Here is a 27,785-nt window from a genome sequence, read left to right as displayed (position 1 = left end):
TCGTATTTCCGTTTTTCCTTCCCAAAACTGAATTAATATCGATTTTTTTCTGTAGAATATCAGAAAAAAATATCTCGGCGCGTTTTGCTTTATCCCAAAATAGTTATCATATTTGAATACCATAGTCCTAAGACGCCAGATTAGGCCTCTTCAAGGGTTTTTGGGTGGTCCTGGCTCCTAAAAAGACCATAAAAAACCATAAGGACATGTCATCGAGCATATAGTATCCACAAAGAGCCTCCATGCATCTCTGTCGGCCGCCAAATCCTTTACGTCATCCCAAGTCAGGTTCTGTTCCAAAGTTCTGACATAAACTGCGGCGAACTGTCAGATGTGGACGTCCAGGACGTCGAGAACCTGATGCCTTGTAAAGTAGGCAGCATAAGGCATGGTTAAGGCTCTCAGGGGGCATCCGCAGTATATGGCCTAGCCAACCGTACCGCCTCCGCTTGACGACAGTAGTTGTCACCGGAGTTTGCTGCGTCTGTTCTATTATTATCTTATTCCTCACAAAGTCAAACCACCGCACACCCAAAATTCTTCTGAGACATCTTTTCTCAAAACTCAGAATTTTGCTATTTTGGGCCCTAGTGGGGTGTCAAGATTCGCATCCGTAGAGGAGAATAGGTGTTATGCAGGCGTTATATAGGAGATATATCGTGGTTATACATTTGCAAAAATGACGAAATTGAGATTATTGACTTTTTGACATCGTATTAGCATAATGCTTGACTGGTAAAAATGCCAAGTCAATCCGACGCTCCAAAAAAATCTTAGTTTTTAAAATATGTGACCATTTGATAGAAGCTCACAGATTTTTGACAAGTAAAACTGACCAACACACACATCCACTTTTATTAGTAAATTTAAGATCCAAAGAATTGACCAAGTAACATTTTACATGTAGATAGAAGAGTTACCATTGAAGAGTTGGTTAGAGTTAGTAGTTAGTATAGTAAGTTGATATAGGTACATTTTGTATTTGACAGATATTTTTTTTTTATAAAAAGTTCATTAATAAAATTAATTCTTTGGATTATTTCGTAACACTGCTTAATTATTTGTTCTTTTTCATTTATTTTGTATTTCTGTGTTTATTTAACCTTTTTTGCAAATTGCTTTTACCTGCAAAATTTCATGACAAATTTTACAGGCAAAATAGACCAAGTTTTTCAATTTTTTTATTTTATTAATTTTTCACGCCCCTAAGGCTTTTACATACATGAAAGTTATATAAAATATAAATATACATATAAACAACATTAAATTTAAAAAATACAATATAAAGCAACAAAAGATTGAACAGTGTTTATTTATTTTATTATATATATACGGCCTAAGCCAATTACAACAGTTACATGTAGAAACATAAATGCAAGAAACTGAACAAAAAGAACATTAAACTATTTAGCAACGACAAACAAGGGCAAAACAATAATTATATGCAATATATTCAAAAAAACGAAAGACCAAAAAATTTGAGCTAAACCATGCCAATCCAACTTCATCCCACACTGTTTAGTCGCGAAGAGATCTACGAAAAGCCGGAAGATCTATCCCAGAAAATTCCAAGTCGTGTGATGAATTGACTAATCTACACATTCTGGATTGGGGCATAAAAACCAAAGTTGCTCTTAGAAGATTTTATAAATAGCCGATTTCGACTTCTGGTGACACGGTTGGGAACATGAAAATAAATAAAGTTGTTTTGTTTAGAAGTAAAGTTGGTATAAAAAAAAGAAGATGAGTATATAAACAACATAAATTTAAAAAAATACAATATAAAGTGATAAAATATAGAACTGTGTTTAGAAGTGAGTTGGTTTTAAAAAAATAAAAAAAAATCTAAAGAAATGCAGTTAAAGGTTTAAAGCAGCTAGGTACATAATGTTATAGAATACAATATGAACAGAATATTAAGTTCTATTTGATAAGGAACATATACATTGATCTTTAAAATTTACAAGACTCACGCTAAAGACATCGATGTTGTTAGCACACTGGGTCGCGAGTACATGCATCCGCATTACTGGCGAATTCGCGCTGTAATTGGTCGATGATGGACCGATTTTATTTAAAAGTGATGATGTTTTTGAAATACGTTTATTTATTTATTTTATTTTATTTGGGATTTTTACAGCTATTACATAAACAAAATAATTAGAAAAATCTTAACAATACTAAAGCCAATTAAAAAATCCACTGTAAATATAATGACACATAATATATAAGAAAAGAAGTTTAGTAATTGTATTTGTGTGACGTTTGTATTCATTTTAATTTTTTTTATTTTATTTATTTTATTTATTTTATGTGTATGTGAATGTGTGTATGCGTGAATGAATGAGGGAGAGGATACATGTGCGTGTGGGAATGAATGAGGGAGAGGGTGCGTGTGTGTGGGTGCGTAAGTATTAAAAAAATAATTGCTTAAAACTTGTAAATTGTATTAAAAATGGTACAATAAAGAGCTTAGTAAAAAGTTAGAAACCTTTTTGTTAAAATTCAAATGACGAAATGATATAAATTGTATTTTTTTTTTAAAGTATGTTAAATTTCAAAACCGTATTCTGAAAAAAAAAAAGCATTTTATTTTAAAATTTAACTGATACACATCGAATGAATAATGTGCGACGAGTCCCATACAGTACGAGTACGGAAGGTAACCACAAAATGCAGTAAATACGAAATAATGACAACAATAAATTAATGGAATGATCTTTGAGAAGCAATTAAACTCTAGAAAAACACTAAAATGGCTCCCTGAACATAATTGATTTTGTCACTTGGTCAACTTCTCTTGTATGCCCACGATATATCTATAATATGTAAAAAAGTCATCGCTCTAGTGTTATAATCCAGGGAGAAAATATGGGAATAACCCGCAATTTCATTTTAATTCAACTTTCCTGTTTCAGTGTCACTTTTCTCACAAAATATTATTGGCTAAAATAAGATCTTGATAATGAGGTTAAATCGGTCTAGGTTCTAGGCGTCAGTCTCCTTTAAATACCTCTTAAAATAGCTTAGCCGAGAATAAGTAAGTGATACCTTAATCCTATTGGGTTGAATCCGGATGTCATCCATCTTGCAATCCAGAGACGCTATAAATTTTAATTTGTCCGTATTTTTAGAAAACCTTGTTTAAATCTACATATGTTTTTAGAATTGGGATTTAGAATCGAATTCAACCCACCAAAAAAAAAACAATCATCTTTCTAATCCTTAGATTCATCATCATCTTTCCCTTTCCGCACCTAATGGTGCATAGGGCACTGCATTGGTAACCAATCGCGGCGTATCTTAATCATTTCTGTTGCATAAATGTAAGATAATCAGTACCAGTCTTACGCTTCAGGTACCAGTCTAGGGACTGTGAAATATTCTAGTGTGAAAACACTTTTTTTTTAAATATTTCATATCAATCATGTCGGGAATCGATCCCGAGACCTCTTGCATGGCAGGCAAACATGCTGATTTTTACACTACGAGGCTGACTATCCTTAGATTACACAAATAAAAAAAATGCACGCTGTTTCTCCGAAAGGGTAGACAGAGGGGATAGAACGCTAATGAACGCAACGTTTATAAAACACGGGTTTTAAAACAGATCACTCTCTTTTCCACGCCGATAGCCTCCAACGAAAACGAGCTGTTTTATCTCGAAAACAAACAAAAACACCATCACGCTGTTTCCTCGTAGAGGTAGGGCCTATCACTCTCTCTTTGCATACAGACCTCGCTTCCTCTTCATTTATACATCTTCTCATGCACACGCGCCGATTATTTCGACTTTTGACATGTCCCACCTTCAAATATTTGTTTGATTTTATCACAACGTTTCATTCTCGGTCTTCCTCAATGTTTGCACCCATCAACATCCGCATCGTAAATCTTTTTTAATCTTTAAAATCTTTTAAATCTTTTTTATTTATTTTTATTAATTTTTCACGCCCATAAGGCTTTCACATACACGGAATTCATACGAATGATGAAATCAGGCGAGAGTGTAAATCTGAGACAAGCATAAGTGATAAGATTAAGAAAGGGTCTCTGAGATGGTTTGGTCACGTAGAACGAACGGACGACGAGAGAATGGTAAAACAAGTATATATGGCAAAAATGAACGGCAACGTGAGACGAGGACGACCAAGGAAGACGCGGCATGATCAGATAAACCAAAATCTTAAGTCTGGCATGTCAAAAGCAGACAGAACCGAAGGGCATGTATGACAAGATGTATGAATGTGGAAGAGGCTAGGATTGTATGCCAGGATAGACGTGTGTGGCGGTCCATTCTCTCTGCCTACCCCTACGGGGAAATGGCGTGATGGTAGTAGTAGTAGTAGAATTCATATAAAACAATAGTATATATGAACATAAAATTTAAAAAACACAATTTAAAACAATAAAAAATTGAACAGTGTTATTTATTTATTATTTATTTATTTATTTATTATCATTATATTACATACACAAAATTATAATTTATGTAAAGTGGCTTTGACTGTCTAACTAGGGTTATTTACCCCGTTCTAAAACAGTCAAAAAATATAAGAAACAGTAATCAATTTATAGAAACAGTTATAAAGATACAGGACAAAGTGAAAAACAAAGTAAAAAATGGAGTAAAAACATGGTAAAAAATGTAGTAAAAACATAGTAAAATGTAATAAAAACATAGTAAAATTGTAGTAAAAACATAGTAAAATTGTAGTAAAAACATAGTAAAAATGTGGTAAAAACATAGTAAAAATGTGGTAAAAAAAACGTAGCAAAAAAAAATAAATTATAAAAAAAAAGTAATAAATGCAGTGAAAACATAGTAAAAAAAAAAAAAAAAACATGAAAATATATAAATATGTCTATAAAAATATTTTGAAACTCAGTAAAATGCGAAATAAAAACAGAATACATAGTAAGAAACATATTTAAAGTCATAATAAAAAAATTAATGTATGTTGTATAGCAAAAAGCATATTTAAAGAAAGAAAAAAAAAAAAAAACAGCATATCAAAAAATAAAGTAAGTTAAGAAGTAAAGTTGGTATAAAAAAAGAAGATGAGTATATAAATAATATAAATTTAAAAACATACAATATGAAGAAATAAAATATAGGAACATTGTTTAGAAGTATGGTTGGTATAAAAATAAAAATAAAAAGATGAACCGTTCTTTCACTGTCCATTCGTTCCAATGTCCAGACCAACCCAGAACTCCTTTCTTAGATTACACCGACTCTATAAAGAGTACATTTGGATAGACGTATTTTTTTTTTCCAAGTCAAATATTCTCAAGGCTATTAAAAAGGCTATATAAAATATTTTTAATTATTAGGTAAATCAACAAAGATACGTACTTTAAAAAAACATACGATTTTTAGATGTTTTTACACATTCGCGACTTTGACATTGACCCGACGATATAACCTAGCTATTTTTTTATTTTTTTATTTTCTTTTATTTAGGAAACATACAGTACAGTTACAAAGTTTTATATTTTACACAGTTAGACTTAACTCTAATGGACCAGTGAAGTTTCCATATTATAAAGTAATTATAATTAATGTAATAATCTATAAAGTATAATGATGTGTATAAACTTAATATATATGTATATGTATGTATAAAATATAATATAAATATGTATTTGCGAATATATATGTATATATGTGTGTGAATGTATGGTTATGAATGCATTACAAGTGCCCCGACTCAACACGGATTTTCTAGCGAGTCGGAGCAAGTTCACAGACATGGGTCGTTCCTGATTGTGTCGCTATAAACTGTGTCTCTGTCCTTAACAAATGTATGCATAATGTAATTAATAAATAAATAAATATGTAAGGTTATTAATTAAAGTACAAAAAAGAGAAGGAAAAAAAACATAAATGGAAATTTAAATTTAAGTAAAAAAAGTTATTTTAAAGTTTGTAGTTTGTCGTTAGTATTTACAAATGGAAATAATATTAAAAATGAAAAAAAATTGTAAAAGTAATTAAAAGTTAAGAATTAAAATAAAGAGTGAAAAACATACTCAGATGTAAAAATAAAATAAAATAGTTATAACATTCAAAAAAAAGGAAAAACATAAATATACACATACATATTTTAGGGGTTCAAAGAAACGATGAGAAAAATCTTTAGGTGAAATATAAGACAGTAAATTTAAGTCAATTTAAAAAACATCTTCAAAATTAATTGCACATTATAGTAAGAGCAGCAATATATTGTAAGTAATGAAAAGTAGTTTAAAAGTATAAAAACATGTTAGCTATATTCGAGTTGACTTTGCACTATGCCAATGTGCGAAGTTTTCATTTTTTGTTTTTTTTTTCAATTCAGAATTATATTTTGCCACTCAAGAAATATATTTTTAACACTCAGAACGATATTTTAACACTCAGGACGATATTTTAACACTCAGAACGATATTTTTCGACCCGGAGGCGGGAAATTTAAAACAGTTTATATTCTAAACAACGGGGATTTAAGGATGTAGTGGGTGCTAGGTAGTCAGATATTCAAATCTCACCCTTGATCTCAATATCCTTCTCCCCCGTTCTTTATTCTTCCTTAAGGAATTCCTTTCATCCTGCAATATTCCTATATCCTGATATATTCCGTACCTTGGGGGAAGTTATCCTAACACCGCACACCGTACCTATACATTCTACATTCAATGAGTAACTTTATCCCTACGGGAAATTGGATACTAAAATTGTTTTCTTGCGCGCGGTAAAAATTAGTATTTGATTTTTTTTTTTGTTTTTATTGTTTTTTTTTTGCACCACAACAGGCCAGAAGGCCCAATTATAGGGGTGAATTGCATCACAGAACACCCAGGCTTGAGAAAAATCATATTTATTTTTTTGTGTTCTCACCGAGAATCGAACCCGGAACCTACCGTGCGTGAGTCGAGAGTCTTGATCACTACACCACGGAGGCCGCCGTGGTGTAGTGGTCAAGACTGTACTGCAAAAATTCTTTAAAATGTTCGAAGAAATTAGTAAAAATATTTTTATAAAAACGAACTACTTTGAACGACGTTACTTATTTATATGAATCAACATTTTTTTTTCCATACATATATTATTTGCATAGAAATATAATTACAAAATACACTTTAGAAAAATACATCCTAAAATTAAGCTTTAAAATAAATTGGAAAAAATGCCCATAAAGACTTCTTAATTAAAATGAACTACTTTGAAACGTCATAAGATCATGTAAACCAATCAATTATAGCGTTATCATGTGTTGTGATAGATTTCCGGTTTCCGGGTAGCCATTTTTTTCAACTTTTTTTGTGTTTTGACATGTACGGGTTGGGTGTTAAAATGCTTATTTTAAACTGCAATGTTTTATTTTTCCTGGACTAGCACTTAAAGTGTAAGACAGGCGCCGTGGCACAGTTGGTTAGAAGGCTTCTGTTTTTTCTTGATCGATTCTCGTTATGAATGAGCATTTTTTTTTTATTATTGATATTTTTTTTGTTTACATTTGTTACATTTTTATAACATAATATATATCACTTTGTTTATATAAAAACAAAAAATCCCACGTAGGCCCTGTGCGTGGGTATACTAAATCTACTCGTACAATACATTTTGAAATCTATGGTGCAGTGCATTTAAAAATTCATTTAAAAAACACATAAAACAAAAATTGAAATCTGTTGCAACAGAGAGGGAAAACATTTTTGAGAAGGGAATATGGGAGTCTAGGCATTTACAGGGCTTATGACCTGTCATTGGCTGGTTTAAGTGGCCACTTTACACACTGTAATATTCACCATTCTGCCTTTGTTTGAACATCCACATTTCCTCAACTCTTCCATCTGTTGACTTTCGTGAAGTGAAAGAGCTGAAAACTTTATCATGTGGGTCACCCACACAATTTTTTTAATCGTTTTGAGGTGGCCAGTTTTTTTCTTAACAGCCTATTTTAAATATAAGCGATAAATAAGTAAAATTTGAGGTCGAATGAAATTCTGACAAAAATGTCAGTTTTGAAAACGAAGGGCTAGATGCACAGATACTTGAAGATTTAAATAAATAGTGGATATCTATAGTGTGGAAAAATCAGGGAGAAAATATAAGAATATTTTTGTGCGATGAAAAGTCAGACCGCGCCCAAGAGCCAAGAAATAAAGACGTAATATCGTTCCGTAGAGGTTTTTAGAGCAAATTCTCAAGAATCGACACCAACGAGGATAAACATATTAATTAATATCTTTGATGGACGGACGTAAGAGTATAACTGCAAAAGTGCAACTTTGCAGGAGAGCAAAAAAACGTTAATTTGAACCCAATTATTTAGCTACAGAACTCATATTTTGCAAAATGGCTCATGTAGGTGAGATTCATCCGGCTGAAGCAATTCACCTACTAGGCAACGCCTGAAAACAATTTTCCAATTTTTTATACTTCTTCTTTTCATCATCATCCTCGTTCCCTTTCCCCACCTATTGGTGCATAGGGCACTGCATTGGTACTCCAACCGCAGCGTATCTTGATCATTTTTGTTACATGAAGGTAAGATGATCTACGAAATATTCTAGTGTGAAAACACCCATTCAAATAAATATTTCACACCAACCAAGTCGGGAATTGAACCCGAGACCTCTTGCATGGCAGGCTAACACGCTGACCGTTACACCACGAGGCCGACTTCTTCTTTTACTAGGTAGTTAATTCAACAATGTTTTGAGTATGTCCAAATGCTTGCAGACGCCAGTCATGGCTGGTCATAAGCTCTGTAAATGCCTAGACTCCAAGTCGTTGGAACAATAGGCATAATCCCCCAGTAACTACACACGTGCGTTTCCAGAAATTATCAAACAGCCAGTGGGCCACATGGCGACGGTATCTACCTACTGTCTACCAAAGCTTCTCTTCGGACATCTATCTCCCTTTGTTAACCATGAGTTAAAACAGTGTTTGATTTATTTAGTTTTTTATTGCTTACTTCTTGGTATGAACACTTCACCAATTTACTACTATTTAAAATACCTAAATTTTGTAAATGGGGTCTAGAATTCCAATCGTCTATGCGCTTAGTAGCTGCAAGACGTATTGTAATCTTACTCGTTTTTATTATTCATATTTTTATTTTTTAAATATCATTAATACACTAAATTTATTTGTCAATTTTTAAAATGTGTAAATGGAGGCTAAATTTCTAACTGTCTATGCGCTCTGTAGCTGCAAGACGTCCTGTAATCTAGCTCCTATCTGTTATAATTTTTGATTGATCTTAATTGAAAACGAGGAACTAGAATCCCAACCGTCCATGCACTCTGTAGCTGCAAGACGTAGTGGGATATTTATTAATTGTACAGCACCCTTGAGGTGATTTTCACAAAAATGGCGCTATATAAATTATCCAACTATATATATATAAATAATATTACCTTCTCAAAAATGTTTTCCCTCTCTGATGCAACAGATTTTAATATGAAAAACTCCTTAGGGAGAAAATCGAGCCAGTCTGCAAGCATTTGGACGTACTCAAAACATTGTTCAAAAATTGAAAGTCAAATTCAGGTTATTAGAAAGCACTTTTTTCTTTCTCTCTCAAATACGCCGGTAATAGGTTTTTTTTATTCTTACCAGCAGTTCGAGCTAAGACGTTAGCGAGTGTGAGGAGGACGATACGGGTTCGAAGTTCGACCCCTGGCGGTTTCCCATTGGTTATATGGGTCCTATTGCACGCGTGCCCTTGAATAGAAATATCGAATTACAGAAGCTTCACCCCATAGGATATATTATATTGTAGAGTATCGCTAGCACCCCCATAAATACACTCTGGAAGTATGGTGTTAAATTTTTATGTATTTAAATTTTGATGGAGTCTAACGCGTTTTTAATTGCTGAATAAAATCCAGAAATATTTGGATATTCCATAAACAATATTTTATTCATTTCTTAAAACCTATATTATTCGATTACAACATTAATAATATCAATCTGGGAAGAGTTTTAGGGATAGTTTTTGACGCAAAATTACGCCGGATTTGTTGGAAAAAGTGACTAAAAATAGGACCGCCAGAATGCGGTACGTAACTGTGCATTTTCAATAAATATATGTGAATTTCGTAGAAAATATAATAATGTGTTAATGTACTAGTAATTTGCACCGTGTCGCAGTCGGCAGCAGGCACGATTCGTGTCATTTTTATTTTTGTAGTGTGTAATACACTAACACCCAAATAACATAAGCAATGGCGACGGGTTAAAATTAAACTAAACATGGTTTCCTCGCGGTGTAATGGTCAGCGCGTTTGCCTACCAAGAAAGAGGTCTCGGGTTCGATTCCCGACATGTTTGAAATGAAATATTTATTTGAAAAGGTGTTTTCACACCAGAATATATCACCCTCCTGTCCCTTGACTGGTAGCTGAAGCGTGAGACTGATCATCTTACCTTCATGTAACAAACATGATCAAGATACGCTGCGATTGGTGTACCAATACAGTGTCCTATGCACTATTAGGTGCGGAAAGGGAACTTTTAAAATATTTTTTTCATTAGGGCTTTCATAAGCCTGTTGATTTTCTTAAAAATACAATGAAGGTTATTTTTAAGCCTTGACAAAGAAACAGTACTTTTATTTTTTAAATAATTAGATTTACGTCATTTTACAATGTATTTTATTGCAAAAAAATGTTACAAAATACTGCGCAGATTAACTGGAAAACTTTTCCTATTATTATTTGCGCCCTTCTCGCGTTCTGGCAATATATCCAACGAGAATTGGAATATACAAACAAAGTTAAATAAATATACGAGAGATTGGCAGAAAGTGCGCATTAACTGCAGCTGTGAGAAATGCAGGGGTAGAACCGCCCCCAACTTAACTCTAATAAGAAAGTTTACAGTATTTAAGAAAATTTTTAAGTTAATGTTTTTGCGATTATATCAAAACGTTATTTTAGCGGCTTTTTAATATATATATTATTAAATAACAATATACATAAGAGATAAAACATAGTATTAAACAAATAAAGCATAATTACATAGCAATGAAATACATATTAATAGTAAAAAATTAACAAAAAAATCCCACAAAGGCATGGCATGTTTGTGGGTATACAAGAAAATGTTAATGAATTTTTGCTCCTATAATAAATAATGGACACATTCGCCTGAGGGATCGCATTTCGATAGCATTCATCCCACTTTTATCATCATTTTTCCAATTCCATGCTTCGCTCCCCTACATTAGAGTTAGCACTAGAACTCTGTTGTTAACTGCTAGTTGCGAGTTATCCTGCGAAAAAAAATTGTTTGCCAAAGTAGATTTCAGTGCACATATTACATATATCAATATATTTAATATATTAGTAATAAGAAATGTGAACAAAGGAAATAAAGTAAATAAAAGTTATAAAGTTTATATTTGAAGCACTAACTTAGTAGAAAGCCGGTTTGATGTTTGATGGTAGGGAATTTAATAATTATTTTGAAAAAAAATCATTTATAAAAAGAATCCACCTCCATTGTTTACGTGGGTTTGCTTTATTTACTGTGCGAGTCGAATATAAATATATTAAAATTAGACAACTTAGAAATCTTAGAAATTAAAAAAGCGATTCATAATAAGAAAACAATAATTAATAACCAAATAAACAATATTTATTTTAGTCCTCTCCTGTCTTACTTCGAAAATAATTATATCAAATTACCACCCGTGTAAGAAAAAAACACTTGATTTATTGGGTCCACGTGTAGTATTTAGTGAACATGATAGAAATATAATAAAAAGGAATCAATTCATTAGTTACGTAAACCTTGACAAAGAAGCTTGTTTGCTTTGAAACCGGTCGGTGAAAAATAAAAATTAGTGGTTAAAAACAAAGTTGTTTTTTTTATTTTATTTTATTATTATATTGAATAACCACTAAGTTAGTGCTTCAAATATAAACTTTATAACTTTTATTTACTTTATTTCCTTTGTTCACATTTCTTATTACTAATATATTAAATATATTGATATATGTAATATGTGCACTGAAATCTACTTTGGCAAACAATTTTTTTTCGCAGGATAACTCGCAACTAGCAGTTAACAACAGAGTTCTAGTGCTAACTCTAATGTAGGGGAGCGAAGCATGGAATTGGAAAAATGATGATAAAAGTGGGATGAATGCTATCGAAATGCGATCCCTCAGGCGAATGTGTTGTAAAACGATGTATGATAGGTGCACAAATGTCGAGATCCGTGAAGTGTGTAAGGCTGAGACATGCATTATCGACAGAATCAAGAAAGGGGTGCTGCGTTGGATTGGACATGTAGGGCGAATGGACAGCGAAAGAACGGCTAAAAGAATCTGCGATGCGAATGTTGATGGATGCAGAAAACGAGGAAGACCGAGAAAGACATGGCACGATCAAGTCCATCAAATACTCGAAGGTGAACATGTCAAGAGTATGAATAATCGGGGTGCGTGCGTGAGAAGATGTATGAATGTAGAGGAAGCGAGGTATGTATGCCACGATAGAGTGATATGGCGTTCAATCGTGTTGGTTTGTTTGTAATATATTAAAACAAAAAAATCTTACATAGAAAAGAGTCTTAAATTATTTTTTTCTGTGGTGTCTTTGAAGTACGAGTTTAGACAGTTTAGGGGGAAGGACATTTGCATGTCTCTGTCCTAGTGTTTTTTTACAAAATGGATTCTCCTCCACTTGATTTCTTCTTTGACTATGGCGGTTTGAAATAAACGTTTCTCGTCCACCTTGCCAGGATTCGAATCCACCACCTCGAAAATAGCAGACGAACACGTCAACCGCTACACAACGACGCGGACTTATTTCCACTCGGTTTCCTTATGCATTACTTTTACCAAAGAGCAGACATAAAATTAATGTACCTGTGTGCAAATCTTTGGGTTCAAAATGTACAGGACTTAATGCCCTAAATAATGAAGAATACAGTATTGTGTGTAATGTATATTGAGTGCTAACATAAGTTGTGTCTGACTTTTTACAAATAAAGATGACATGAGGACACAATAAAAATAATTAAACAAATTTGTTAATAATGCAATTCTCTTTCATCGTTTTGTATTTCTGAAATTACTCTGCGTGTGACGTCTCAAGTTCTCTTCCGCTTCTTCTCGGTCAGTTTTCCTGATTAGTCAGTCGATTTACGTTTGATTTAATATTTCGCAACTCCCTTATCGTTGGTTGATTCGTATGAACTAGTGACGTTCAAAGAAGTTCGTTTTTTTTATTTCACACATTTCAAGAAATTTTGTCGTTCAATTAAGTGCTCTAATTTTTACCGCGCGTAAGAAAACATTTTTCATATCCAATTTCCCGTAGGACTGAACTTCCTTATTCTGGTCAATAATGGTAGGCGAATGCACCAACCACTACACAACGAGTCGGACTTATCTCTGCGAGACTTCCTTTTTCAGGATTTTTATCTGACATCAGCTATCGAGTCGAAAGCACTCGTCCTGGGTCCTGGTTCTATTTCTTACACAGAACTGGACACAAAAAAGACAAATTATTTTACCTTAACGTAACAGAAGTTTGAACTACACTGCATTTGATTCACCAATGCAGTACCCTATGCACTATTGTTTGCAGTAAGGGGAATGCTTATGACATTCACTTTTTTAAGACTCAATATGGAATCGAACCTAGGACATAACGCATGGGTTTTTTTTTAATATGAGGAAACTATAAAATAATAAAAAGTACCCGTGTTTTTCCAGGAAAAGTGTCTCATCTACCCCAATGCATTTTGTCACTACTACTCGTACGTTTACGTCATTAACCCTTACATATACATATACAAAACATCTATGTACATATACACGTACACTTATACAGACATGACAATAATATAAACGTCAAAACTTTCAAGAAAATGATCATAGTATATTGGATGCGGTCCGGTTGCAGGCCGCGCTACGAAACTTTTAATTCTGTCTCTTTCCGATGCATAGCGTTGTCTATTTTTCACTTGAGACATCAACGCTAAAAGCTTTTCCGGTTTTCCCGCGGTTGAGGACGGTCTACACGTGGAAATAATCTCACCTGATTTTTTTTAATATTTTTTATCTGGGTACAATCCATTTAAATCTTCAATACCTTCTGCTTTATGTGTGCAAAAGCACTCGACGGGGCATAATCTAAAAGAGGACGGACAAGTGATCAATAGAGTGCTTTAACTGTGAACATATTAGTAAAGTCATGTGATTTGCTGATCACACTCAAAGTATTATTGATAAAAAATAACTAATATACTGGTAGCCAAAGACTCTAGGCAAAAAAATGTGATAATAGAACACCCTTAATCGTTTTCAGTAAAATGTTTACCGTTTTCGAGCATTTTTTACTCTTTTTTTTCTTTGATTTTGCTTTTGTTACCTAAAATTATGTTTTTTTAAAATATTTTTATTGGGTAATTCAACCAAGATACATACTTGAAAACATACAATTTGAAAGCGATACAATTTTACATGCATATATATTTTTAATTATAGAATTACACGAAATAGATTTATATATTAAGATGTTTTACATATTTTGAATATTTTTTGATACAATGCAAGCTGTACGTGTGTACTTATAAAATAAGATTTATTCTTAAGAGATTATTCGCAAAAGCTGAGAGAGTATCATGGAAAATGACAATTTTATTGTTTCGGCAGTATATATTATACTCCTGACACATGCGGGCCATAGGTGCGTGGTATGTAGCATTATTTGAAAACCAAGGCAGTTTAAATATTTATTATTTTTTATGTTTTATTTAATAAATAATTCGTTCTTCTTATTTTTCACTACCTTTTTTTCTTTTATTTATAAATCATGTAATACGAAGTATTTAACAAAAAATATTTTTTTTTCCAAACATGTTCGATTACAGGTTACCTACGAAGATACTTTGAATTTTCATACAAATAAACACATATTCGTAACAAAATATCGATGTTAGTTTATACCGTCTCGATATGTACCGATGAGCGTTCATAATCGCGGCGCAGGAGTTACTACAACTCAATCCGGGACTAAAATATATTTTTTTTTTAAGTATTAAGAAAAACATATAAACAACTCAAGTGTATCACACCTTTATAACTAAATATAACACAATGAAATATGTGGCCTGGAACACATGTATATCGGGGGCGAACCGTGTATAGAAGCGATTATGCGCAGCTTACCATTGAATTTGACTAAGCAAAATAATGTTTTATTTTAACTTTATTTACAGAAGAAAAAAATAAGTACCATGTATTTTAAATCATTTCCACCGTTTGTATTTTTATCCTAATATAAATATAAATACTAATAAAGCGCGCCCAGCGCCTGCGGTGAGCCAAGAAACTAGCCGATTATTCCGGCTTATTTTTCCATACAAATAAGTATACTATATTTTGAATGTATTAACCCCAGTGCGGGTTTTTTCTCCTAGGTTAAACTTGCAGATTACACAAAATATTTGAAGATTCTTGATTTGGAAAACAGTATTTCAAACATTGTTTCATAAGGACTATTTTTTTGCGATGCTACTTTTGACATAAGACCATAATTACTTTCATGCGTCATATTGCAGGATATATAGCGCTCCACGCGGCCATTTTTAGCACTATTAATTACTAGAACAATTCGGTCAGTTGACATTTCAATTGAATACCTAATATCGTCTGAATTCATAGTGGTATTTTTTATTTATTTTTCAATGAATTATATATATATATATATAATAAATTATATCACGAAGTTACATCGTTTGAGTTGATTTCATGGATGAGAGTTGTTGTATCACACAGAACCACAGAAAAATATCAATTTATAGTATATATTACTTACATTATTTATTTATTTCATTTATTATATTATGTACCTCCTATGTAGGTACAAATATATGATATTTTTTTATAGCATACCTGTAAATAAAATCACCATTCGCTACTGGTGTATTTATGGATCGTTTTTTTTTTATCTTCATTACTATCCTTTCTCCACACCTATTGGTTCATAGGGCACTGCATTGGTACATAAATCGCAGCGTATCTTGATATTTTTTGTTACATGAAAATAATATGATCAGTCTTGCACTTCAGATACCAGTCCAAGAACTATGAAATTTTTTTTTTACTAAAATAAGATTTATTTGTCAATGTTTTTGCGTAAACAGTTAGTAAATTTTATGAACTTAACAAAATTTGTACTTTTCACATAAATATATATTTTGCTTTATTTTCATTAAAACACTTTCAAAGTCTATTTAAAGATAATGTTTTTTTAAATATTTTTTATTTAACACTTTATATACATATAAGGGCGAGCATATTGCCTTAAGGCAATTTCTTCTTACTTACCCAAACCGTACAGTTTGAGAAAATTACAAATACATGGCCATATTCTAGGTAATTATGCAGAATCTATTATTTTAGACAAAAATTTAAAACAAAAACACACTAAAAATTTACAGTATACTATGAAGAGAGGAGTAGAAAGGGGATAGAAGGAAATAAGAAGGAGAAAGGAACAACTCAAACATTTAGATAGTGACATTTTAATATTGATTTAAATGTAAATAAAGAAGGGGCGTCTCTTAACATTAGTGAGTAGATTATACCACGATCGAGCAGCTACTACCTACTGTGAAAGAGGGGGCAAGAAAATTAGAGCGTTGAAAGAGTATTAAAAGGGTTCCTTGTTACTAGAACGAAGTGATAGTCCATGTTGTGATAGAGGTTGGAAGAGCTCTCTCAGAACAGGCGAAGTTTAATTATTCAAAGTATGGTGAAAAAGTGATAAAATATAATATAAATAGAGGCTAGATTCATACCGTTCATGTGGCCTGTAGCTGCAAGACGTCCTGTAATCTAGCTCCTTTTTTGTAATGAAATAGATCATAATTGGAAACGGAGAGCTAAAATCTCAACCGTCAATGCTCTCTGTTTCTGCAAAACGTGTCGGGATAGTTGTTTATTGTACAGCGCCCTTGAAGCGATTTTTAAAAATGGCACTACATAAATTATCCAACTATGTAATGTATTATCTAGTACAATAACTTATTTTACTCTTTTTGCTATAGTAAAAATAAATTTTAAAAGGGTTTAGCAGTTTCTACTGGCTTAATAAAGCGTAGCATATGGTAAGCGTATCGTTTAAAAACAAACAGATATTTTGCATATTAATTTATGCTTACAAATTTACCGTCTAAAGTCCCGGTGTGAGGCGGCCACGGTTCACCCCTAACTTCTACAGAGAGGGGACGTTATGCTTGTGTAAGTGAGACGTCTGTGTACACACGTAGTAATCATGACGATATGTGCGTGAGCCCGTATTACACGATCAAATATAATATGAAATTAACAAAACACTATTTTTCACCAGTTCATACAATAGGCAAATGTCACTTTTTATTACAATTTTAAAGTATTAAGGGTCTTACAATATTTGAGTTTGTCCAAATGTTCGTAGACTAAAGACTGGATTTCACCCCCTCGGGAGTCATTAAGATTAACAAATTACAACAAGGATGGAGAATACCTTAAATAAGGTAATATGGAAGTCTTGGCATTTACAGGGCTTATGACCTGTCATTGGCTGGTTTAAGTGGCCACTTTTCACACTGTGTAACATTCACCATTTTGCCCGTGTTTGAACATCCATATTTCTTCACTAAAATCAACAAATGGAAGAATTGAAGAAATATGGATGTTCAAACATAGGCAAAATGGTAAATGTTACACAGTGTGAAAAGTGGAAACCAACCAATGACAGGTCATAAGCCCTGTAAACGCCTAGATTTCCATATTCCCTTATTTAAGGTATTCTCCATCCCAGTTGTAATTTGTTAATATTAAGGGTCTATAAAATTCTCTCGAGTAAAAAAATATTTTTTTCGAACTTTTTAGTAGCATAAAAAATATTGAAAATTTTGAGAAAAATAATGTCAACAAAACTATTTTAATTTTTGATTAAGGTAGCGTGTTCAGATCACGTCGGGGTCACCACTTTGGAGGTCGGTGAGGTACGGAGAAATATTAACGCGTGTCTGCTGTAGCGTGTATCTCTATTGACTGATGAATACAGATGTTTTATTATTATGAGTATATAGGTACCTAAAATTATATTTTGTATGAGGGTGTGATAATCCAACACACAGATATGTTTTTTAATAATAATGAATTATTGTTAACATTTAAAGCATAGACTTTGCGGTCAAACATTTTACTAAATATTATATAATTTCTATATAACCACTTACCGACTTTTCTATGTCTCCCGGTTTCAAGACGTACCCATCTTTTCGTCGGGACACCAACTAAACCAACATGCAAAACCCACTATACACCTTCACCATAGTTGTTGCAAAAAATATAAAACCAACATTACATGCATTTTAATAAGCGACCTTTACGTGCACTGATTAGGTTATGAAAATATTTTTACTGTGGGAGAAATAGTTGAAAAAAGAGGGAGGGGATTCTTTTTTTAACAAATCAAACGTCCTGACAAAGAGACATGTACGTTTTGAAACCGGTAGATATAGAAAAGTCGGTTAAGAGGATCTTTTCGGCGCAGCCTTTTTTTTTTTTATTTCTTTTTTTTACAATAAACACAAATGATAAAACAGAGTATTAAAATAATAAAGCATAATTACAACTACAACAACAACAAACCATCACGCCGTTTCCCCGTAAGGGTAGGCAGAGAGGATAGAACGCTACAACACTCTATCTTTGCATACAGATCTCGCTTCCTCTACGTTCATACATCTTCTCATGCACGCGCGCCGATTATTCTGACTTTTGACATGTCCATCTTTAAGTATTTGGTCATGCCATGTCTTACGAAAATGTGATTCGGGCAGCACGAGTTGTCTATCTTGCTCACTCCACTGGGCTTGAATTAGAGATTGATGAAATGGAAGAATTTTCTTGGAATTGCTATTAATTGTTAAAACAGTAGTGTGTTTGGAAAACAACGTATTCGATAAAATATTTTTTTAATGTATTAACAATAGGATTTCTGATTAGATTCTTGAAAAACTGCGTAGCAGCCTAAGGGTTAAGAGTTAAAACTAATCCCTCTCATCGTTATTCTAATACGACTCTCGTAAAATTCGTATAAGAATTAAACTATGCTTGACAACTTTTTGTAAAGGGCACATCAAATTGTTATTTTTTTTACACCCCTTAGCAATTCATCCGTCTAATACCGACTTTACCAATGTGAGTAAGCCACAAGTACCGTGCAACCTAACCTAACATTTCGCAAAATCGTACCAACTTCACGCGGGTGTCTACGCGGCCTTTGTGGTCGCGAAAATCGCGTTTTTCTATTAAAATACCACAAAAAAATCCAATCCAACGCCTTAAACATGTTTTGTAAACGTTTATACACCGACTTTTATATAAATTTCGACCAAAAACCCGTGGAAATCGTCGGAAAATGGGGAAAACGCGGCGATCGATACCTCGTCTTGACGTGTTAAATCGCTAAATGTATTAAAATACGAGTGTAGTAGGAAGTGACTCAAACAAAATATTATTAAACATACTTTAAATAATTAATTTATCAATAATTCTGATACCCACATCTAAAATACATATTGTAAACAGCAAGATTTGTTGATGAAACAATTTTAAAGTGACGTTTTAATATTCAAGCACGTGTATATTAATTTAAAACTTTACAAAGTGTATTTTTACTTCGATGACCAGCATAAGTTAATTATCATGTTTTTTTTATATCAACAAAATATTTTTAACGGTTAATAATTTCTAACAAAACAATCAAGTTTCTTATGTGACTCATACCTGCGTAACCTTAAACCAAATAGTTTATTTGACAAATACGTAAAAACTGGATAATTATATCACATGGTTAAAATATGTGCACTCCAAGTTCTTTTATAATAAGCGGGTTGTTTTCAAAATATGAAAGAAGAAAAACCTACATTTAAAAATAAAAAGCGCACTGTTTACGTAATAAATGTTACCTACACATAAATAACCGCATTTCGAGTGATGTGACAAAAGCATAAACAGAATTTTGTCAACAATATTTATGTAGAAAATGGAATACAAACTTGTAAAAAGTTCAGTTCAAGCTTTGTTGTTAACATAACACGCATGTAAACAAAATTATAACAAACTTCCTCGTTTACAAGATTTTTGTAAGAAAAGCATTGTCTTTTCAAGATTTACGTAAGAAATGCAATGAAAATGTTGTTGTTTACATAAGATGTGTATGGGAAAAGCGTATCAAACTTTGTTGTTAACAGTATAAATGGAAGAAATGAGTAACAAACACCATTGTTAACAATATTTATGATACAAATACACGACCTTCTTCTATTTGACAAATATTGCGTAAGAATCACGTAAATTAATTTGTTGAAATGATAACTAGTTATGCTTTCAACGAATGTTATGTGACAAATACATAGCTAGCATTGTTCGTGAAGTTTATGCGACAGATACATAACGAGCTTCATTGTTAATGGGATTTATGGGACAAATACATAAAGAGCTTCATTGTTTGAGATTTATATGACAGATACATGAAGAGCTTCATTGTTAATAACGTTTATGTGACAGATACATTACCAGCTTCATTGTTTATGAAATTTATGTGACATACATAACCAGTTTCATTTTTTTTTAATATATGTGACAGACACATGAACAGTTTTGTCGTTTGCAAGATATATGAAATAAGTACATACCCAGCTTTAAATGTTTTGTGATCTCGCTACTCAGCACAAGTATCAAGTAATAATAAATAATGTAAATAATAATAAATAAATAAAATATTACCTAATGCCTTCGCTTAGTGTCTTATTGTGAACGCGGCTTTGTACGTTATTGTTTTTATTATTAATAATCACTTTTAAATATAAAATATTGAGCTTTTAATTGTAAATCTGCGTCTTCCGTGTGTTTTTGAGATTTTTTATAAAAAGTGAAAAAAATAACATTTTCAGCGGACAGGAAAACAAATTTGAAAACATCTGAATGATAGGTATGTATATTTTTTAATTATTTCAATTTTGGTTTGACAAAAATGCATTATCTTTAAATACGGAAAAGACAAAAATCATCCCATTTTTTATTAACAAAACAAATTTAGATTCAGTAGTAAAATTAATTATTCACCAAAGCAATTGCAACAAAACTAACTGCGATCTTACATGTTCAGTACTTGATACAACAGATAAAAATAAACATCTCCGCGTATACATAGACCAAAACTTAAAATGGAAAAACCATATTAGTGAACTAGTTAAACGAATTAGAAAATGTAAATACATATTTATTAGATTAAGGAATATTTTAAAAATCAATAATTTAAAAATAACTTATTACTCAATTGTACAATCTTTGTTACAATATGGTATTGTAGGGTGGGGTGGTTCACACGCCAATATATTAAACCCTCTTAAAATAGTACAAAGATTAATTATTAAAGTAATTCTAAAGAAACCCTCAACATTCAACACGGAAAGTCAATATATAATATTTAAGGTTCATACAGTAGACACTCTTTATAAAATAAATTCTATTTTACAAATATATAAAAAATAAAAAAATAAAAGAATTTGAGATTAAAAAGTCACTCAGATACCAACATAATATTAAAATTCCTAAATTCCACACAAGTCATGGTCAAAATAGCTTTGTCTTCAAAGGTGTAAAAAATTATAATAATCTTCCCAATCAGCTAAAAACTATTAAAAATAATACATCAATAAATACATTTAAAGTAAATCTAAAAAAAAATTTTTAACACGTGTAAAAACTGCATTAAATTTCAATTCGTATGAATGTATTATTGTTTTATGTTTTTTCTTTATATATCCTATGTTTTTATTCTTTTCTTATGTACTCGTATTTAAAATTATTTAAACTCTTATAATAAACAACTACAACAGTGTAAGCCACTCTCCAAGCACAAGAGTTAGTCTCTTTTTTGAAGAGTTATCTGAAAGGTTTTTACACATTTTTATGACACCAGTAGCCATTTTTGTTTCGATTCTAAACGGCACGCCTAGCTGGCGGTCGAAGAACGACTAAATACGCGTCGGGCATGACTGGACATTTGGGCATGAGTTAAGTGTCATCATTTTTTAGGGCTCAGGGCAAGTCTATGTATTGTCAATGCGTGTTGCGGACTCACGGATTTGAGGTCAAGGTTCGAACCCCCCCCTACCAAAATTGAAATATTTTAGTAAATCATAAGAACACAATATTTTTTTCTGTAAAAAAAATGTGCAAATTTTCAAGACGTTTTGTTTGCTAGATATTTAAATGTAGATGAAGAACTTTTAAATAAAAGAATAGGGCTTTATAACTAACTTTCACCATTCTCCCCGTATAAAAACCAATATAAAGATTAAAGAAATATTGGTGTAAAACATAAGACAAAATAGTGTAGTTATACAGCGGGAAAGTAACCACTTCAAATAACAAGTCATAGGCTCTGTAAACGCTTAGACTTCGGTATTCACATCGCCAAAAACAATTTTTCTATTTATGTCGAAAATAGTTTCAATTCCGAATATCACTAGCGACAGTATTTTGAGTACGTCCAAATGTTTGTAGACTAATACTGTAATTGAATCCTCTTAGGATTTCATCTACAGAGACCAATATCTAAACCGGGGTGAAGGAATTATGGGGAATGTGGAAATCTAGGCATTTACTAGGCTTATGACCTGTTATTGACTGATTTAAGTGGCCACTACACACTGTGCTCCAGTCCTTTTCTACATAAATAAGGACGAACTATAAACATTATTAAAAAATGTTAATCATTAATTCATGAATAAATTTATCAATATTTAATAATCTTTGCAAAAAACTATTCAAAATCACGAGCTTAATTTTACTTCATCGTAAAAAATACTTAGTCATCGTACCAAAGCATTATTCTTAATCAGGGAAGACAATGACCTTCGTTACAGGGGTGTCATACTCCAGGGATACATTAATCATATTCCATCCCTATTTCATCTTTCACAAACTTCCTATCACATTATTTTTTAATTCTCTGCGTCTCGTCTTATTTTTATTAATTAATTTTATTGACGCTTAGTCATGTTTGTTTTTAACATTTATAAATAAACATTATGACACCTGAATTTTATTGTACATTTTTATTTAAATTTATTTTTTATATTTCAAGCCTTTCCATTTTTTTTATTATTTTTCTTTTTTTAATTATTACCGATTAATTTTTTTTTAAAAACTATTTGACATTAATTTATTTTTTATTTAATATGAAAGTTCAACGTGGATACATAAAATACATACAATTTGTCAACAATATTTTGAGTTTGTCCAATTTTTTGTAGACAAGGACTGGATTCAACTTCCTGGGGAGCTGTTTTTTTTAAATTTAATTTTTTGAAAAATAAATATTTGCGTTCGTATGATTTACCCAAATATTAAATTTTGAGGGCCATTTTCAACGAGTTGTAAATAACTCACTATTAGAAAATGGGAATCGAGGAATGGGGTAGAGTGGGATTCTAACCACAGACCTTTGGTCCGTGAGTCCGAGGCACTAGCCACAGGACCACAACATTAACATATTATAACAGAGATGAAGAACATTTTAGAGAAGGTAATATAGAAGTCTAGGCATCTACAGGGCTTATGACCTGTCATTGGCTGGTTTAAGTGGCCACTTTAGACACTTTGTAACATTCACCATTCTGCCCATATTTGAATATCTATATTCCTTAAATTCTTTTATCTGTTGATGTTTGTGAAGTTAAGGAGCTGAAACCTTTATTTATGCGGGTGAGATTCACGTAATTGAATTATTTCACCTACACACTAGGCAACGCCTGAATTTTTTTTTTTTTTAATTTCTTTTTTTAAAAATTGTTTTACATTTTAAGTTCAAATTTCATTAATTCAATTACTCTTATTAAATGACCCTTTACTTATCTACTCTGTTGTGTCAATCAATGTTTCCGCGTGTACAATAAAATTTTAGAAAAATTAACAAATTGTTTTTTTTTTTACCTTACATTTGTGTTATGGTTATATTCTTCGCGATCTGGCAATATTACTCGGTGACTTCAAGTATGCGCGTGGCGAAGGTGTGCCTAAGTGGGGGAATTATTGGACACAGTCCGATGTATTCAAATATGATTCTACGCTCCTTCTGGACTATTCTTAATTCTATGGTTCCTGGTATGATATGCCTTAAATTTTTCTTATTTGGGTAAAATAAATGTATTTGAATGTTTAAATATCAAATTGAACTTCTAAGAGCCCATGAAAGATTGTAAATGTCTATATTTTTATATTCTCCTACCAAAAATCATCTCTATCTCTGTTGTAACAGCTTACACTTAATTAGTTTCACACTTCCCTCCAGGTTACGTCGATCAATTCTAATTAAAACCGTCTTACCTACAAAGACTAAACCCCTCAAACTTCTGCATGAGTCATACAACCCCTCACGTACCCTAATCACCCCCTATTTCCTACCGATATTGTTCTATTTAATGGCAACACGTCAAGTAAATTAATTTGAAACATTTTTTCACATGTTTTTTATTTAAAAAACAGGTTAGTGTTGTACAAATCCTTAGAGCAATATTCGTACTCTACAAGTGTAACCATATTATGAAATCAAGTCAAGTTATGTCAGCTACATCTACGAAAAGAATAAATGTTTGCGATTTAAGAAAAAGGAAGCGATTTTATTTTATTTTATTTTATTAGGGAAATCAACAGTTCTACATACATATTTTTAGTAAACAAACAGATAAAGTGTATAAACTCAGAACTAATAACAGATTTCCACATAGTATACAAAGTTAGTAAAGAAAATATTACATTTCAAATAAATACATACATTTTATACATTTAAAAATGTTATTTTTATGTACTCAATAATCAAGGATTTTTTAAATATTTATTTTAAGAACATTAAGTTACTGTAAATTGGGCGGGATAAGGACAAAAATGCTTGAAGAGAGGATAAGGAGGGGGGTGGGGAGATGTACATATTTATTATTATAATTTCTACTAAGTTACATAATACATTTTTAGTGTAAATTTTAAATCTGACAGAGTGATGTTTGTGTAATCTATATTTTTAAATTTTGTATTGTACATTGAAAAAGTCCAACGAAAAAAAGCATTTTTAACATACGATGTTTTACTTATTGGTACATGAAACAGGTAGTACCGTCTACAAATCCTGGCTGGCACATGTATTGTTATTAAACCAATACATGTGCCAGCAGGTAAAGCAGTAGTTGGTCCGCACACACTCTGCGGTATTGTAGAGAAATGATTCCATGGAAGGTGGAGGTAGTGAGAGTAGATACATAAGAAATACCGGTTTTGTATTTAAGGTACTTTATAAATTTGTTTTGAATATTTTCTATTCTACTTATATATATGGCATACTGGGGATTCCATATCTGAGAGGCGTATTCCAAATGGCTTCTGACAAATGTATAATATAATGAAATAAGGGCCTTTGGATTATCAAAGTGTTTACTCATTCAAATTATGAAACCTAACATGCTCAATGCTTTGGAGGTAATTTGATTTGCTGATGAATGTCGATAAATCGATGTCATGGTTTTTGAAAGAAATGAAAGTATGACTAAATGTCATAAAGGATTTTTAATCTGTTAAAATAATGAAACTCTTGTATATATTCTAGGTTAGAAGCCAATTAAAGACCAACTGTACTATACGGTCCTCTTTTTACAAAATTCATATTAATAATGTTGAAATAATCCAACGAAAATTTTAAAGATTCTTTCTATAGAATTAAAAATAGTCCAGAAGGAGCGTAGAATCATATTCGAATACATCGGACTGTGTCCAATAATTCCCCCACTTAGACACACTTTCGCCGCGCGCATACTTGAAGTCACCGAGTAATATTCATAGACCGCGAAGAATATAACCATAACACAAATGTAAAGTAAAAAAAAAAACAATTTGTTAATTTTTCTAAAATTTTATTGTGCATGCGGAAACATTGATTGACACAACAGAGTAGATAAGTAAAGGGTCATTTAATAAGAGTAATTGAATTAATTAACTTTGAACTTAAAATATAAAACAAATTTTATTTTACATAAAACGGATATTTTTATATCATGTTAAATAATACTTTATGCTTCAAAGATAATGGCGGCCAAATGTCCACCCCGGCGTTGTTTAATCCGAGGTTCAATTTTCATTATTTATCATATTATATTAGCAAAGTAGGGTAAAAAAAATTACTACCCTGGCAACACTAACGAAATTTCCATTTTGTTTCTTCGACAATCTGACAAATGAAAAAATAATTCAATTTTTAAGTAATGCATTTGTGTAAATTTTTAAGTAACACATTCATTTGATAATTACACGTGAAATGTGATTGCATCCTGTTTCTTTAAGATCCTAGCAGTATTTCTACACTTTAAAAGGACACAACACATGAAAAAAATGACTCGCCTACAGGCTGTACTAAATGCCGCAGCGAGACTTATTTTTGGAATCTCTAAATTCAGTCATATCACTCCACTACTTCGGGAATTGCACTGGCTACGTTTTCCACAGAGGGTGGAATACAAACTCTGTTGGCTTATGTATAAGTCACTGCACAACTCTGCTCCAGAATATCTAAGGGAACTCTGCATTCCAGATGAACTAGCTGACAGACGTCTTACGCTTAGATCAGCTACATCAACGTCGAAAGGAAAAGTTATTAAACCTCTACGCAAACAGCGCACTAAATTCGGCGAACGTGCATTTGCGGTCGCAGGCCCTACGGCATGGAATGCTCTCCCAGCAGAAATCCGAAACTGTGAGAGTGAAGTGATATTTCGGAAGAAACTTAAAACCCACTTGTTCTCTAAATCATTTGAATAAATTCTTAGCATTTGGTGAAAAAGTAATATGAAAAAGTACATTATTTTTCTTAAATTAAAAAGTTAAAATAAAATTTAAAACTTTATATAATCACTTTGTAAAGCGCCCTTGAGGTATTATATTACGAAAATAGCGCTGTATAAGTTATCCATAATAATTATTATTAACACGGCATGGTTAAATTCTAATCAGGAGTTGCGTACTGAGCGACGTCCACAAAGAAACTAATGGGTCAAAACGTAAACTTACTCATTTATGAGTAGTTGAGTCGCCTTTTGTTTGATGTGCGTTTATGGATTCTGGACTATTCTTAATTATATGATTCATTCATTTCAAACTGCATATTCCTATAGAACAAATCAACTACATGTCTGTGTCAAACTTTTTGAATTTACATACTCTGGAGGATCGCAGGACGATAACTGACTTAATATTTTTATACAAAATCATTTATTCTAAATTCGATTGTTGCGAACTTCTGGATTTAATAAATATTAATATACCAATACGTAGAACAAGTCTACATTATTGTCACCCTTCTCAAACCAACTAGCTTTGTCACCAACCAATACCGCATGTACACAGACTAGGAAACGAATGTACCTCTCATATCGACTTTTTTAACCCGAGTCTCTGTGAATTTAAATCATCTCTTTATAAATATTTTATGATGTTCTATAGTAACATTTTTTTTATTTTTTTTTATTTTATTTATTTCTTAAGTTAGCTTATATTAAAACTAATATAAACTATTATGTACATTTACATCATCTATATATATTTACATTTCCTTACAGTAACTTATACATTTATTTTTAAATTCTTTCAGACACTTTTCATTCTTATCTCATCATACATTTTTAAACCCTTATACATCAAACAATTTTGCGACTCAG

At 31.9% G+C, this 27,785-nt stretch overlaps 1 protein-coding gene across 1 annotated transcript in view; it reads left to right on the top strand.

The window, feature by feature from the left end:
- The window catches only part of sick (sickie), a gene marked incomplete at its 3' end in the record, with an annotated part of 277,888 nt that overhangs the window by 85,209 nt on the left and 164,894 nt on the right, over positions 1-27,785 (top strand). The window lies entirely within an intron of this gene.

Source organism: Micrasema longulum, unplaced genomic scaffold (assembly GCF_059751315.1).
Source record: "Micrasema longulum isolate JH-2025_06_02 unplaced genomic scaffold, ASM5975131v1 h1tg002327l, whole genome shotgun sequence".
NCBI lineage: Eukaryota > Metazoa > Arthropoda > Insecta > Trichoptera > Brachycentridae > Micrasema > Micrasema longulum.
The sequence above is the reverse complement of the archived record's forward strand: the minus strand, read 5'-3'. Positions and strand labels throughout refer to the sequence as shown.